The sequence below is a fragment of the Podarcis erhardii genome (assembly GCF_964252035.2).
Source record: "Podarcis erhardii genome assembly, chromosome: 5".
Classification (NCBI taxonomy): domain Eukaryota; kingdom Metazoa; phylum Chordata; class Lepidosauria; order Squamata; family Lacertidae; genus Podarcis; species Podarcis erhardii.
Genome location: NC_138509.1, coordinates 20096254 through 20111887, shown reverse-complemented (window position 1 = coordinate 20111887; position 15634 = coordinate 20096254). Strand labels below are relative to the sequence as shown.

The window sequence follows — 15634 nt, the reverse complement described above, 5'->3', positions numbered from 1 at the left end:
AAAAAATTGCTGGTTTTGGGCAGTGACACTGTCGTACCTAAAGGTTAGAAATAAGACTAAAAATCAGATTGACTAAACAACTTAGAATGATAACATTCTTCTCTGCGAATGGGTAAGTTTGTGTTAAATAATTTGAACATAAGCTTACATTACATTAAAGAAAGACTCTTAGCATGCATTAAAAGAAAACAACAACAGGAAATCTATATATATTTTTACCATGGCAAGACAAAGGAATCTTAGCATGCTAATTTTCTATGTGCAGAAAGGGTTGCTTCTCCTACCCATATCTCTGTTGGAAGCACATTCATATGTCCAACCCTAAAAATGCAGTCTGAAATGGTAAAGCCTGGAAAAGATTTTGCCATTTGACAAGAGGTTGCCACCTTACTGAAGGTAAGCAGGTCTGTACTGTAGGTCTGGTCAGTGCTTCGATGGGTGAGTGCTTGGGAACTACATGTATGTTGCCTGAGGTTCGCTGGGATATAAACCCACTGCATATATAGATTGCCTTAGAAATATGTGTATACCTCACTACACAACTGCAACTAAGCAATGGACCATTTGCCCACCTTAAAATTCTATTTAAACCAAGCGAATCAGGAAGAATACTCAACAAACAAGATACCTGGAGCAGCTCTTCAAAATACTTCTGTCCACACCTTAACCACAAGTTGCTGAGACTAAAATGTCAGGGCAGAATCAGTAGCTTTATCAGACCAGGTGGAATGCAATTGACCCCAGATCCCTGCTGAATTGTAGTATCACCCTTTGGCCATCCACAGTGGAGGTACATAATGAGGCCGGTAGCTCCCTCTTCTGGAAAACTACCATGTAGCAGTTAGGAGCCATATGTTTGGGTCTTGTTGACCAACTTCCGGGGCGGAGTCTGCTTGTGCCTTCCAGGCTTTCTAGAGAGACACCTATGCTTCATTCAAGTTTGTGAAATTGCACATCCGTTATTACTCTCATGAAGGTGCTGCACTAGGTTGCATGGCCAGCTTCAGGTTCTTGAACCTTCAAAAAGACACAGATCATACAGCAACCAAGGGCTGTTGTAACAAAATATTCGTATAAACAAAACATTCAGGTCATAATGAGCAGCAGCTTCCTCTGGTCCTAGATAAGGAGAGTTACGGAAATTGATAATTTGGCTCATTTTGTTTTGTAGGGAGCCATCAGCAGCTGCTGTTTTAGCCTAACCATACAAAAATATATTGCTTTTGGCATCATTTTTTTTTTTTAAGGAGACAGAGGAGATTAATTAGTTTCAGTTTAATGAATACTTTTCATGCTTGCCCTTGGGATGACAATGCACTTAGGTGCTAATAGAGAGAGCATTTTATGAAGAAGAAGAAGAAGAAGAAGAAGAAGAAGAAGAAGAAGAAGAAGAAGAAGAAGAAGAAGGAGGAGGAGGAGGAGGAGGAGGAGGAGGTGGTGGTGGTGGTGGTGGTGGTGGTGGTAGAGAGGGACACTGTTTTTGGTGTTGGTTTTGAACAATGGGAAAAATACTATTCAAACAGCTGGTTATTAAATATTCCACATTTTTCTCAATTTGAAATTGTAACCGAAAATATGACAGTGCATCATTTCAACTGTGCAAGTTGCTGATGCTCTTTCTAGTCTTCCCATGTGCCGCCACCCCCAGCACTGTGCAGGTGTTATGGTGGTTCAGGAGCACAACCATTATGCATTTTCTTTTACTTAACAGCTCTTGCAGGAAATGGAAGGTTATATTACAGATCAATGAGTGGGAAAACGGAATATGACAACCTGAGGTCAGAAGCAGAAGGATAGATGGCATTAATTAATTCTTGCACTTGCTAGAAAAGCTATGAGAGATGCCTCATGCAGCCACCACAGCTGACTCCTGAAGGCTAGACTATTCTATCCATTTCTATACTCTTATTTTTCTGCCTAATATGCAAAATTTTGAAAAACAGAGTGCCTCTTAAATTGCTTTTTTAGTTATTTGAAAATATGCCAGACCATGTTTTTACAGAAATATCCAGCAAATCAGTTTTTAGTGTTAGATACATTTGGAATTTTATTCTTATTTTTGCCTAACAAAGGAGACCCAATATGGCAGTTTATTAATCATATATGAATTTTTTAAAAATTATCTGCATCAACACATGCCTTTATGCATATTTGTGTTTGTTGTTAAAAAGAACTCTGCCACATTGCTCAACAAAGCCCTCAGGGCAGCTTGTACTTTCAGAAGTATACTATAATAATAAAACCTCCTTTAATAAAATGAAGTACAATAACAGCTAAAATCATCAACTTCAGCCATCCTCTTAAATTTTCAATACAGATGTAGCTGTATTTAAAGAGAAGAGGAAACGCTTAAAATCTAGCAATGGATTTGGACATCTACACAAAACTGTTTTCCCATTGGTAAGCTTTCATGTGAAAACATTGCTGCTTCATATTATTAAAAGAAAGAAACCCTGCAAGACTTCTTGTAAAGTTTAAATTTGTCCAACACTTCATAACAGTTTGTCCTGTCCCATTTGCAATGAGTCTATAAATCTTATTATTAAAATATTATTCAAAGTCTTTACTAAAACCTAGTGGGAGGCAAAATAAAGGAAAGTGGTAGTTATATTAGATATTTATTTCTCAGTAATACATTCGTTTTGTATTCAGTAATGCGTACATATACAGTAAGATATATGGTAATACATATATCTTTCAGTTATACAGAGATCTTATAGATCTCATGTGTACATCTGTTACTAGGTTCATTTTATCCATTTCTTTTTTCCTTTTGGATGGCAGGCCAACTATGGAGTGAAGTAGCCATCCAATTAAAATTCAGGAACCGTTTTCCTGATTTTCTGGTCCCATTTAACCTTGAAACCCTTAAGCAACAAATATTGAGAACTGGAATTAAGCCAAAACTTGGTCTTCTCGTAAGCAGCTGCTTCTTATAACATGATGTTCATTTTCCAGACTATTCTGAGTCTGAATTACTTAATGATAGGTCCTTTCTTTGGGTGCTTTGCAGACAGTATTGGGGTCTTTGTGGTATTTTACCTACCCTTTGTGTAGGGGGTGGCTTGTAAGTTGTGGCAGTATGGGATGGCTGTCATTTAACCCAGGAAGAAAAGTCCTGGAGCAACAGGTGTGCTTTAGCTCTATGAAATAGCATCAGCAGCTGCCATGATGCAGATAGCAGAATGCACCACTGACTCAAGCTTGTTTAAACTTACCCATGAAATCTTCATTGGACAGATTAATATAAATTAAATTTGGTGCATCTTTTTTTGAAAACTGAAAATGTCAAGGATACCAGCAAGAAGAAATTAAGATGAGCATTCATTCAAGTTGTTGCAGAAGCATTTAGTATTATTTATAATGCACCTTCAGTGTATATATGGTGCTTTACTGAGCAAGGTAAACTAAAGACAGGTCCCTGTCTTTAGACACTTACCATTGTAAGTGGTATATTTCACTTCCGCAGATTCCCGGGTACAATATTCCTCAAACTGTGGTCCACAGAACAGTTGGGATTTGCACCTGGTTTATTTCTTCTGACAATGAAGATCAAGTCTGTTTTGACCGGGGCTGGGGTTATCCAACAGAATAACACAGTGGTTCTGCAATCTACTATCTATTCCCTAAAAACGTATCAGTTAAAGGAACCTGCCTTAGTAGCCTAGGGACCATGATACTCATAACATAGCCCTGGTTTTGATAATGGTGCTGGCAGTGAAGAAAATTAATACGGTATATTAAGTGGTCCATCATCACTTACAGTAGTTCATGGGTGTGGGGCCAGTTAAGAACCATTGTTACCCATTCATCTGCTTGCCTCCTACATTTGTCCTCTTTCCTCTGTTACAGTGGTACCTCGGGTTAAGAACTTAATTCATTCTGGAGGTCTGTTCTTAACCTGAAGCACCACTTTAGCTAATGGGGCCTCCCGCTGCCGCCGCACCACTGAAGCATGATTTCTGTTCTCATCCTGAAGCAAAGTTCTTAACCCGAGGTACTATTTCTGGGTTAGCGGAGTCTGTAACCTGAAGCGTATGTAACCCGAGGTACCACTGTATATCCTACCTAACCCACTTCCTCATAAAAAAGCTATTCTGTTTTTAGCCTTTTGACAGGCCATGGGCCTGCTACTGCTCATCTCATTTAACCACAGTGGCCTGGTACGTGGCTACTGTCCATTTACTCCAATAGCAAAGCGCACAACCGTTAAGAAGAGCCCAGCTGCATCAAAGATGCACCTAGTCAAATTCTTCAAACTGGACACGTATGCAGTATTCCTTTCTAGCTCATGATCTGCAGCAATTGGTATTCAGAAGCACATTGCCTCTGATAATAGAAGCATTACATAGCCATCATGAGTAGCAACCATTGGCAGCCTGATCTGCCATGAAGCTGTCTGACTCCCCTCTAAATCGGTCCACATTAGCAGCCATCACTGTCCAGTGGGTGAAAAAGAACTTCTGTCTGTCCTGAATCCAACACCATTCAGCTTCAGTGGATGACCCCAAGTGCTGGCATTATGAGAGATGGAGAAAAAAAACTCTCCCCAACTACTGTCTCTACATTGTGCTTTATTTTATACATCTCTGTTTAGGGAAGCTTTTAATATTTGATGAATTATTGTATTTTAATATTTTGTTGGAAGCTGCCCAGAATGGCTGGGGAAACCCAGCCAGTATCATCATCATCATCATCATCATCATCATCATCATCATCATCATCTCCCTCTCGTTCATTTCCCCCTAAACTAAAATGTAGCCTTTCCTTATAAGGGAGTTGTTCCAGCCCAATGATCATTTTCTTAAGCATTTCTTAACCATTCTCTTAACTATTTTCAGCTCTCTAATACCCTTTTTGAGGGGCAGCAACCAGAACTGCACACTGTGCTCCAAGAGCAATGCCACCATATATATTTTTAATGGCTTTATGATATGATTCTTACATGGTTTAAAGCAAGAAACCATACTAGCAACAACCCAACACACCAAACATATTGCCTACCAATGGCAAACATAGAAAACCATTCATTTCCTCTTTTATTCATTTGTACTGACCGTATCTGTGGGTGCTTTGACACACTTTGTAATATTACTTTTCCTACATTCTAATTTTTCACATTGTTTCCTCACTCTCTCTCTTGTGGATTTTGCTTCAGCTTGCTCTGCAAACAAATTAGCACTTTTGTCTCATTTTCTAAGCCATTACATGCTTTTTATTATTCTTATTATAAAGGACTATTTTTGTGCTAGCCTGCTATCTCATATGATCCACCGCTATCAGCTGTATTTCTAGGGAGCGTGTCTTTGCTAGCCCAGAAAACATAAGAATATTTGTACCACTTATCTTTCCACGCTAATGCTCAGGTACAAGAAGTGATTTATTAACCATTCGGATACAAGTATTTCTCAGGCTAGGTAACAGAAAGAAGAGACACTGCTATTTTCCTTATCTGAATCCTGAAGGAAGCAGCAAAATATAGTAAGGGGAAAGTCTGCAGCAAAACTTCAAATCTACTAGCCAGCACCAGCACTCATAAATAAGCATTGCAAAATAAGCCTTCCATCATTAATAGATCTGTTCACAAGTCACACTGGACTCAGGTACAAATATTTCTCCACAAATAAACAAGTGTTTGGTCAGTAATCCTAGGATCCCCAAATAAAACACACAAACATGTCCTGGTACTGCTATCAAGTGACAAACACAGCTAGTTTAATGTTGGGGGGAAAATGGGTAGGAAAAAACACTTTTCCTTAAGCGTTATTTAAGAGTAGTCAACATTTCAGATTTGGGCATGACTGGGACTGCAGACCAAAAACCTTTTTTTTGAGATCTTCTTTCTCTTTTTACCGTTATATCTTTTCAAGAAATCCAACACAGCTTCATTGATTTCAGGTCAGTTAAATATCTTGAAACATAATGAACAGAGAGTCAAAGAAGGCATGATTGTCGTGGACCCTGTCTAAAAATTCGATAGAGTTATATGGTATGATCTAATTCTTAACTCTTTTGTGGGTCAATATGAATCCATGTGAAAATGCCATTAGAGACATTATTTTTAATCCCAGGAGAATGTGTTGCAATTTTCAGATTATATAGCAGGTTATTAAGCATTGCATTGGTGTGTTAAATGAACCTGTGTTTTTATAGGAACTTTTCAAGGAGTATTTATAAGCTTGAGATACAGGATGAACAATTTGAGGGGGGAATGCAAGTTTGGGAGTTAAAATATGAAGTGATGAGGGAATACAATTTGGTCATATAGCATTTCAATCCATTAATTTCATCATTATACCATAACACTTCAGAAATTCTTCAGCTCCTCTACTCATTCACACCCTGTGTCTCTTTAACATAGATTTTTCCAATTATATCCATTAGTTGTCCTAGCAACAGAGGCAGAGGTTAAGTCATTTTCGAAAAGTGGTACATCCCAAATAATAGTATTATACCAAATTCTTGCTGGTTTTTTGCCACCTTCCTTTCCATTCTGGTAGCAGCAGAGAAAGTAAACAGAGATGGTCAAATTTACAATATTTAAATCAGTCCCCTCCTCAGAGATGCAAACAGTAGCTTAAATGTTGCAGGTCACTTCTGATAGAAAAGGGAAAAATTAAATTTTAATACTGATATAGTTCAATGCACAGTGAACTAAGAGTTCTCCAATGAGGAGAGAAAACAATTGGGTAATTTCACAATAAGGTCATAAGCAATTCAGTTCTCTCCTAATTATTCACTTTATTCTAATGTCAAGGTATCAGTTAATGCCATGTGCCAATTAATACATTTTCAAGGTAGCCTCCGACAAATAGGATTTTAATTGCTACCAAGTCCCAGTTTCAACTTGGAATCTCAGCTTAAAATTGTTTCAGAACTACTGATGTGTTTTCTGTGAAAGTATGCAACAGCTTATGCTTCCAAATGACAAATATTTCACACCATTTTCAGAAAGGATCAGTTGGATTTCATTTTCACCTATTAGCAAGTTGAAGGCAGAAAACGATAATGCTTGCTGTCCTCGCTTCCTTTGCTCAATCAGCGTAACTTCTGACACCAGAGGTACCCAATGTGGTGCAGTCAGTGATTGCTGTACCTCAGATAACCATCATGGATTGACTCCTGTTCCGTCTCCAGCCCATTTGACTGAAAGAAGACAGAAGAGGGACCAAGGGCAGGAAATCAAAGTTGATTCCCATTCCCGATTCCTTTCACAGAAGAGTAGGAAGTCACACATTTTATCTGTATCAGGGATAGAGATATCATGGGATGGCTCTGAGTGTAGGGCTATTACTGTGTTGATGATATTTTACAACATGACAAACTGAGAAGAGGGTTGGATTAAAATATAAAGAAAACATCCGCTAAAGAAAAGCTTTCATGCCTCAGCTAACTGCAAACGATAATCACTGGAATATTTAATGTAAGTGAAAGTGTCAAAGTATGTCCATTTTATAAGTTACAGTACATATTACAAGCAAGGGGGTGGGGAATTAAGAGGAACTACAAAGCTTTTCTGAGTCTCAGAGCAAAACATCAATAGTATTTGCAAGCCATTTGGATATCTGAAATTTAAAAAGGGATATAATTAGGGGAATACCATACAATCTGTTCACAAAAGTAGTGTGTTTATCTGTTAAAAATAATGCTACTTCTGATCCTGATTATTTGCTTGACTGAATCACTTGCATTTTAGATTCTATCGACATTCAACTCAATATACAATTGCCTCGTTTTATAATGGATCGAATCTGCTCATGTCTTTTTAAACTTATGGAAGAGATTATTTTTAAACTGTATATTAGCTATGCACATAGGGTGACCTGGATCATCCCTGTTTCCTCTTCCCCCTAAGAAGTTGTCTCAATTCCATGACATTGTCTAAACTATCATAACATTTTAAACCTCTTAATTCTAAAATTTTCATTACAGTTCCATTTACCCTCTTGGTAAATGCTTGCAAGTCTCATTGAGCAGATGGAATCAGCAGCTCCTGGCTTCTGAATCGCTTGCTGCAGGACACTGCTGGAAGCACTGAGGGAACAGTAAGGAAAAACAGTCCTCTTCCTCAGACTATTGTTGCTGTTGCTGCCTCCCCAAGCTCACGGTAGCCACAGGAGAACAGTGTCCCTCAAACCTTTACTGGAAGTTTACTACTACCAAACATCAGGCATGCGAAACACAATATATTAGTGTCCAAAGAGAGCAAAGGTTTCTCTTCACCTGGGCAAGTGGCAACAATGGCAAATCTCAGCAACAAACTCACCAACAATGCAATCAAATGGATATGGATAATATCTGAGAAGTCATCTCTCCCCCTGCATCCCTTCCTGGTCGCTGAGTTCTGTGGATGAAGATTTGTTGATGGTGCCATATGTTCCTCTGGGAAAGCACTGTGGCACCATTTCTCTGCAAGCCCAACATGGGTGTTTTTTTGGTTGAAGACTGTTATTTGCTCCCAAGCCCATCCAAATCAGTCTATTTTATTTCTGCAGTTTTAAATTCTTGTTGGTTCTCAGAATATAGAACAGTTTCTACTGTGTAAAATAAATAAATGGGTACTCAGAAGTAAGTCCCATTTAATTCAATAAGACATACCCCCAATAAAGCAAGTATAAGTTTGTAGTTTAAATGGCTTTAGGCAAGCCATTCTCTCTATCTCTGTCTCTCTCTCACACACCTGCAAACACAAAATAACCCCTAATGTAGTGATAATTGTACCAGTCTTAATTACATCGTAGTTGTAGGGATCGTGTTTGTGAAGCTCTTTGAGTACTTAACAAATAATGCTATCTATTAAGAAAGACAGGGCCATCATATTTGAAACCATTAAAAAGTTCATAATGCATTCTGTCTTCCATTTTGCTTAGTTATTCCTGTTTGACTGTACTGTGTTGAGTATTTTAACCCCCGTTTATTTAACCCAATAAAAACAAAACTGACAAGAGATGAAGTTGTACAGTGCTTTTGATTAGGCACAACTTGAATTACATCTTAACACCTAGTGTGCTTGTATTGCTTGGAACGTATAATATTGCAGTATTCTTGAACAACCACCCAGACACATGTGCTCTGATCAAAGAGCCGGTGTTTTACTGGCTCATAATTCACCAGAGAACATGATTTTAAAGAAGCACAAATGAAAAAGCCAATGAAATTGGCCACATCGAAGCTCCTAATGAGAAAAGCAATATGCTGCTATGAGATGAGACACAACAAACTATCAGTGCTATAAAAGGCAGGAAGGTGATGCCCTATGTACCAAAATTTACTAACATTTCAGTAGCAGAAGGATTAATAGCTCCCTGGGGAATTTTATATCATCAATGAGTCAAAGTAACAACAAAAGGCATAGTGGAGTGAATAATGCCTACTTTTTTGAATCAAGAGCACTTCTAATGGACTGTAGACATTTCCCCAAGACAAATGGGGTGTTCTAAAATTGAACTTCATCTTACACAAGCACTGTTAAATCAGTCCAATGGCACAACCTCAGGTGCTAAATATGTCAGCCAGCCATACCTCCCAGTATTACACTAGACAGTGGCATATGCCAATGTGACCACACCAGCAAAACCTGGCATATGTAATACACACAGATTTACAAAACAGCAGAGTAAAGGCCAGGGGTAGACCCTTAAAGAAGAAAACACAGGGCATAAGGCAGCGAAAGTTATGCAAAAAATATATATTCATTTTTGAGCATAACTTTTGAGCATGCTCACAATTTAGTTAGTTGTCCAGCCAGTTGTTTCAGACCTCAGTACTTGGTTTTCAAATTGAAATTTATCCCCAGTTTGACAAAAGGTAAGCTGGTGCAGCAAAGGATGTATTTGATTATCTTCTATCCTGCACAAAACACTATCTTTGTTCTCCAAACGGCAGTCACCCACCCCCTCTGTTTTCATTGTATGCCTGCTGCTCATTTCATGCAATTGCTCCTTTGGGAGGATAGGCCTGTTAATTGAAATGGGCCCCCCATGCTACAGTCAGCAGCTGGGTCTGATTGCTCTGTTCCAATAAATAACATGGCCATATTAATTCAGACAGAACAATTAACACCAGGCCAGACACTTTTGACTGTATATAGAAATTCCACGCTGAAATACTGGCTGTCATTGAAGATGAAATAAATTCAGCTGGAGCGTGATCCCTTCAAAATAATAACCTGTCCTTATTTCATACTGTCCTTTAACTCATTCACATAGGTGTCTTTTGTTGCAAATAGGCTTCATCACAATCTAAGTTGCAGCCATATCCGCTGATCATGTTGTGATTAAGAAATAATAAATTACATAATAAATTATCCACTCTCATTCAACCATCAAACTCACAAAACCAAAAACACAAACCAAAAGTGCCTGATCTATTCATCCGAATAGACTGGGAGCTTTCGATTTGTGTTTAACTCCAATGAGTAAGTCTTAAAAGCATTTTTAATAATTAACTCTTTGAAATATAAAGTTATATCTCATTGACTTCTTATCAAGTAAAACATAGGCCAAGAAACTTTTGTTACACTAGGAAAAGAGAAGGAAGAAGTCCATGAAAAGGGAGGTCTGAAGAAAGAACGCAATGGAGCCTGGAAAAGGAGGATTGGAAGAAAAAGTGGCGCAGATGAATGCCAGAAAGGAGAAAATGCCAGAGGGTGGACTCTGATAGGGGGAGGAAAACTGGCAGAGAGAATGGTTGGAGAGGAGAGGTTCTCACACACAGCTAGAAGATGCAGTGATGAGGAAGGCTGGAGTTCACATATTGATCTGAAACAACCAGCCAAATCTTCAGCTTCAGACCATTACAAATGATCAGCTCTATAATCACCATCTCATTACATCTCTGTTGCAGCACAATTACTTAAAATAGTCTACGTCTAGAGCCTTTCCTTGATTGGTCCTTGCTCTCTCCTTGCAGAATTATTAACCTTTTGATTGGCACACAGTGTTTCTAGAGCACAATTACGTAAGACCTAGGAACAGCGATTGCTTGGAAGGCATGTGATAGGAATACCAAATGATAACCAACTATAAATAGAATTTGGTTATCTTAAATAGAATTTGGGGGGGGGTTCCCCCTTAAATGACATTTTATAATGTATAGTTTTTGTACCAAGATCAACTGGACCATAATAAGGGCTTATCTCCAGTAATAAGCAGTGTGGACATGACTTTTAAGAATCTGTGCACTGGAAAGACTTGGTGCATAGAAGGAATATTCAAAGGGATAACCTGAGAGATCACAGGGACTGAGGGAAAGAAAACTGAAGCTTAGGCATCTATATTGTGCTACACTTGCAACAGTGAAGCCTTTGACAATGATCAGCAGACAAAAGTACAGTACAGAATGTTGCTTGCCAGGAGAACTGCTCCTTGCTCCTACCAGGGAAAAGCCAAAATGACCAGCAAAAAAATAAAATGAAACCAGACAACGGCAACTCCATCCCACGCTACAGGGCAGCTTTCAGGATTCATACACCCTTCAGCTAATGAACACATCCCAAATGCCCAGTTGCCCATAAAATGGCCTGTATATGTAATACAATGCTTGTGGCTGCTTTTGTATGACCCTTGTATGACCAAAACCCTCTTTCTTCCCTCAAACACAAATATTGGGGGGAAACTGACTGGGTTGATTGCTTGTGCAGATGTACAACTTGGGTCCATTGAATATATATGCTCTTGACCCTGAGCAGCTGTCACGACTCTGACACAGAGGAGGAGGAACCCAGCCTGGTCAGGACTGGCTGAGATGTGCCAGAGGATTACGGCTTCAAGACTCTCCAGGAAAAGGATGAAGTTTCTGTGGGATAGCTTGGACTGATAGAAATAAAAGGCCTCAGTTGAGCTCTAGACCAAGCAAATTATCTGTTTGGAGCTGTCCAGGGTCCTGCAGCTCCTTCCTGAGTGTGCCACCCTCAGACATCCATCCAGATCCTGTGGACTCCCACTTGTGTCTATATCTAGCCTGTCATGCCCACGTCTGCTCAAAATACACTTTGTATTTATTTTAGAGCAAGCTTCCGAAACATGAGTGATCTGCAAAAGTATAATCGGACAGCAGCCTTAGCTCTGCTATTAAAGCTATAATATAGAAATGGGAGATATTAATGATTATATTCTTCAGGGATTCAATATAAATTACATGTTTTCCTCTCATTAACAATGAGTGATTCCTGTATCAATAAGCTGCAAAGCAGTTGCACAGAAAATTGTCGAACAAAAGGCCTAGCCATTCAGGATAGGAAATTACTACTTCTGCTTCATTTATAGAATTGCTCGTCTCTGTATATATGTCACTAATTGCACAGTGACCCATTTCCTGATTGCTATAAATGATGATTGTACAAGGCGTACCACAGGGGCATCATTAAATTAATAAGCCTAGTTATATCACTCCAAATATTTAACCGCTCTCAAGAACTAAAGTTTAACCACAATGAGGTGCCAGTTATAACACCAAACCATTTATGTTAGTGTTTGGGCAAATGCTCTCAATTGTGCTATGACAACACACAAATGGCTTTTATGGAGACACTTAACCCAATCAACATTTAGATCCAAATCTATACATTATTCAGAATGAGGTGGTAGACTGTGATAGCAGAATCCTAGACTGTACGACTTAAAGATGCAGAAAGCAGGGGAGTTCATATTTTGCTCCCCCACATAAAAAGCTCCATGATGAAGTACATTGGCAAATTGGGGAAAATGCTACAGTAAACCTCTCTCTCCCTGTCATGTGGTAGTATTTTTGACATGCAGGGATTTTGTTTCATTCCCCCCCCCCAAAAAAAATAGGGCAAATTCACAGGGAGAGATGCACCCACTGATGTTTACATGTTCCATTATCTTGGGGTGAGAAGAGGTGAGCATCCTCTGGTTTTGTCAGAGATGTATGAGTTCTTCCTTCAGATATTACACTGGAAGCACACACACAACCATCAAACCCAGTCCTCTGACTAATCTAATACATGCTGGCCTCAAAAAAAATTCTTTATAGCTTTTTTCATCTACCAGGACCAGAACTTTACAAAAGGAAAATTGAGTTGCCCAGGCACACATCTACCTGAAGCTAACCTTGGTAAACTGAAAAGGGTAAGTGGTTAGAGCAGCCCCCTACATATTACATATCTAAGAAGTACCTGTTGGATCAGGCCAATGCGCCATCTAGTCCAGCACTCTGTTCTTAAAAATTGGTCAAATGGATGCCTTTGGGAATCCTGCAAGCAGAATACAGGAGCATTCAGGAGCAGAAGCATGTTCGATGGTGTACTCCACCAGGTGGAAAGCATATTAAAGGAAGACGGAGTTCAAGACTGAAGGTGTTGCGGAGGGAGATAACTAGAAACGTTAGTTAGTTAGTTAGTTAGTTAGTTAGTTAGTTAGTTAGTTAGTTATGTGCCACCCATCTGACTGAATTGCTCCAGCCACTCTAGGTGGCTTCCAACAAATTATAAAACCACAGTAAAAGATCAAAGATTAAAAACCTCCTCAGATAGTTTTTTCTTTCCTTGACATCTGACAGGAGGGCATTCCACAGGGCAGGTGCGAAGGCCCACTGCTTGGTTCCCTGTAACCTCACTTCTTGCAATGAGGGACTGCCAGAAGGCCCTCGGAGCTGGACCTCAGTGTCCGGGCTGAATGATGGGGGTGGAGATGCTCCTTCAGGCATACAGGGCCAAAGCCTTTAAACTGGAGGCTTGGAATGAAAAAGTGGAAGTGCAGATAGAGCAACCTGAATATTGCCAGATTGATGGCATGTTAACATATGCACCCCACCATCACCTTTGCATCAGTGTTTAGGCACACAACAAAAGCATTTTTTTTCAGTCACAGACAGATTCGTGCATCTCCTGGTGGGACATTATATGTGAATAGTGAGTTACATTTAGCTTGGTGAATTCCACATTTTGCTGGCCTGTCTTAGCCATCACAAATCTGAGCAGCAACAGATTTCCAGGGGAGAAGAGATTTCTAAAAGTCTCAGATTCTGATTTAGGAAGGAGTAGGTTATACTCAGTTATGGTCTTTGGTGCTTTACTCCCAGATTAGATCAACAACTTAAAGTGTGTGTGCATATCACAGTTTGGGTGCATGCACTGTGTTGATATTTGACAAACTAGCCCCGGTTACAGGTCTACTACAGTTGATCTTGTTTGCTTTCCTCCGATTGTCTCTTTTCTCCTGACCCTACCAAAACTTTTTCAAACTTTCTCTAGCTTGCAACAACCAAACCCATGTCAAAAAATACCACAGCCAAGCCAACAGCACCATCACACTCTTGAGCTGTACTGCAAAGAAAATGCATGTTATAAATGATGGTTTAAAAGAAGTAAATAGAACCCACAAGCCACAGTTTGATTTGTAATCTACTCTGACAGGCAGTAGGCTGGCTTTGCTGGCCTATTAACCCTACCCACAGGCAAAGTGTGCCTCTTTGCCACAGCTAATTTTTCCAGTACTTCCCTGTCACTGGCAAAGTCCATTTCAAAACAGCTGAAAAGGTCAGCTGAACATCCCCTCCACTTTGAATGCACTCAGTTCACATCCTGGCATGAAAATTCACAGTAATTTGATATAGAAATCTTCTAGGCTTCCTCCCTCCTCTCTTCCTGGCTTATTACAGCTTTTCCCCTTGTTATATTCATGTATGATACTGATTATGGACGTCGGTTTTGCTTGGTTTAGAACTGCAGTTTGTGCAATCCATGTAAGACCGAGCTTAATTCCTATCCAAAATGGCATATGGATTCACTTTAAAACGGTGTCAAGAGAGAATCTTGGGAAAGGTCTGCAGCTCTGTAACAGAGCATATTCTTCGCATGCATAAGGTTTTAGTTTCAATCCCCATCACCTCCGGTAAAAGAACTTTGGATAGCAGGCCTGGAAAGACCTATGCTTGAGACCTTGGAGAGCTCCCCTTGGAGAGCTAGGTAGGCCAACATTCTGACCCAGTGCAAAACAGGATCATATGTTCAGTCTTGACAGATGGTCAAGGAAAAGCAGATGGGATGGAAGGAACAAGGACCACTGATAAAGAAAATGGATAGAAACAAGTTGCAAAAAGTGATGCCTGATTGCTGCTGCTGCTGCTGCTGCTGCAAGAAAGAGGAAGTATTTATATCAATTAGAATCATGGGAACCAGGGAACAAAACAGGACATTCATTCAGTTCTGTACGTGGAGAGAGAGGAAATGGTAATTCATAGCAGGCTACTGTTGTGGTGCAGTAAGGAGGCTAAGGAAGAAGCTATTCCTAGAGCATCCCTCAATACTGTTTTCAGATCAGGCTCAATAGCACCCAACACAAGCACAAACCTAATACCAATACAGACATAGCACTAAGGTAAATTGAGTCTTTTAGACTGGCACCAAATGACTTTAAATAAATAAATACAATAAAATACAGTGTGTATGTAGATTATTACGGTATTTTTGTTTGATTCTATGTTACGTATTTTTTTGTTTTTAATACAGGCAATCCCTGATTTGCACAGCGGTTAGATTATGCCCCTGCCATGCTCCCACTCCCAGTCTGCCCCCTTTTCTGGCCACTTCCAGATCACTGCTATGCATGCGTGTGCAGTCGCACACAAAACTAATGCACATAAATCAGTCATTACCTGTATTGTAAACTGC

General features: G+C 39.6%; 1 protein-coding gene across 4 annotated transcripts in view; it reads right to left on the bottom strand.

Moving 5' to 3' along the window:
• Window positions 1–15634, bottom strand: part of LOC309341560 (heparan-alpha-glucosaminide N-acetyltransferase-like) — a 178957-nt gene that overhangs the window by 79328 nt on the left and 83995 nt on the right. The gene's annotated exons all lie outside the window — the stretch shown is intronic.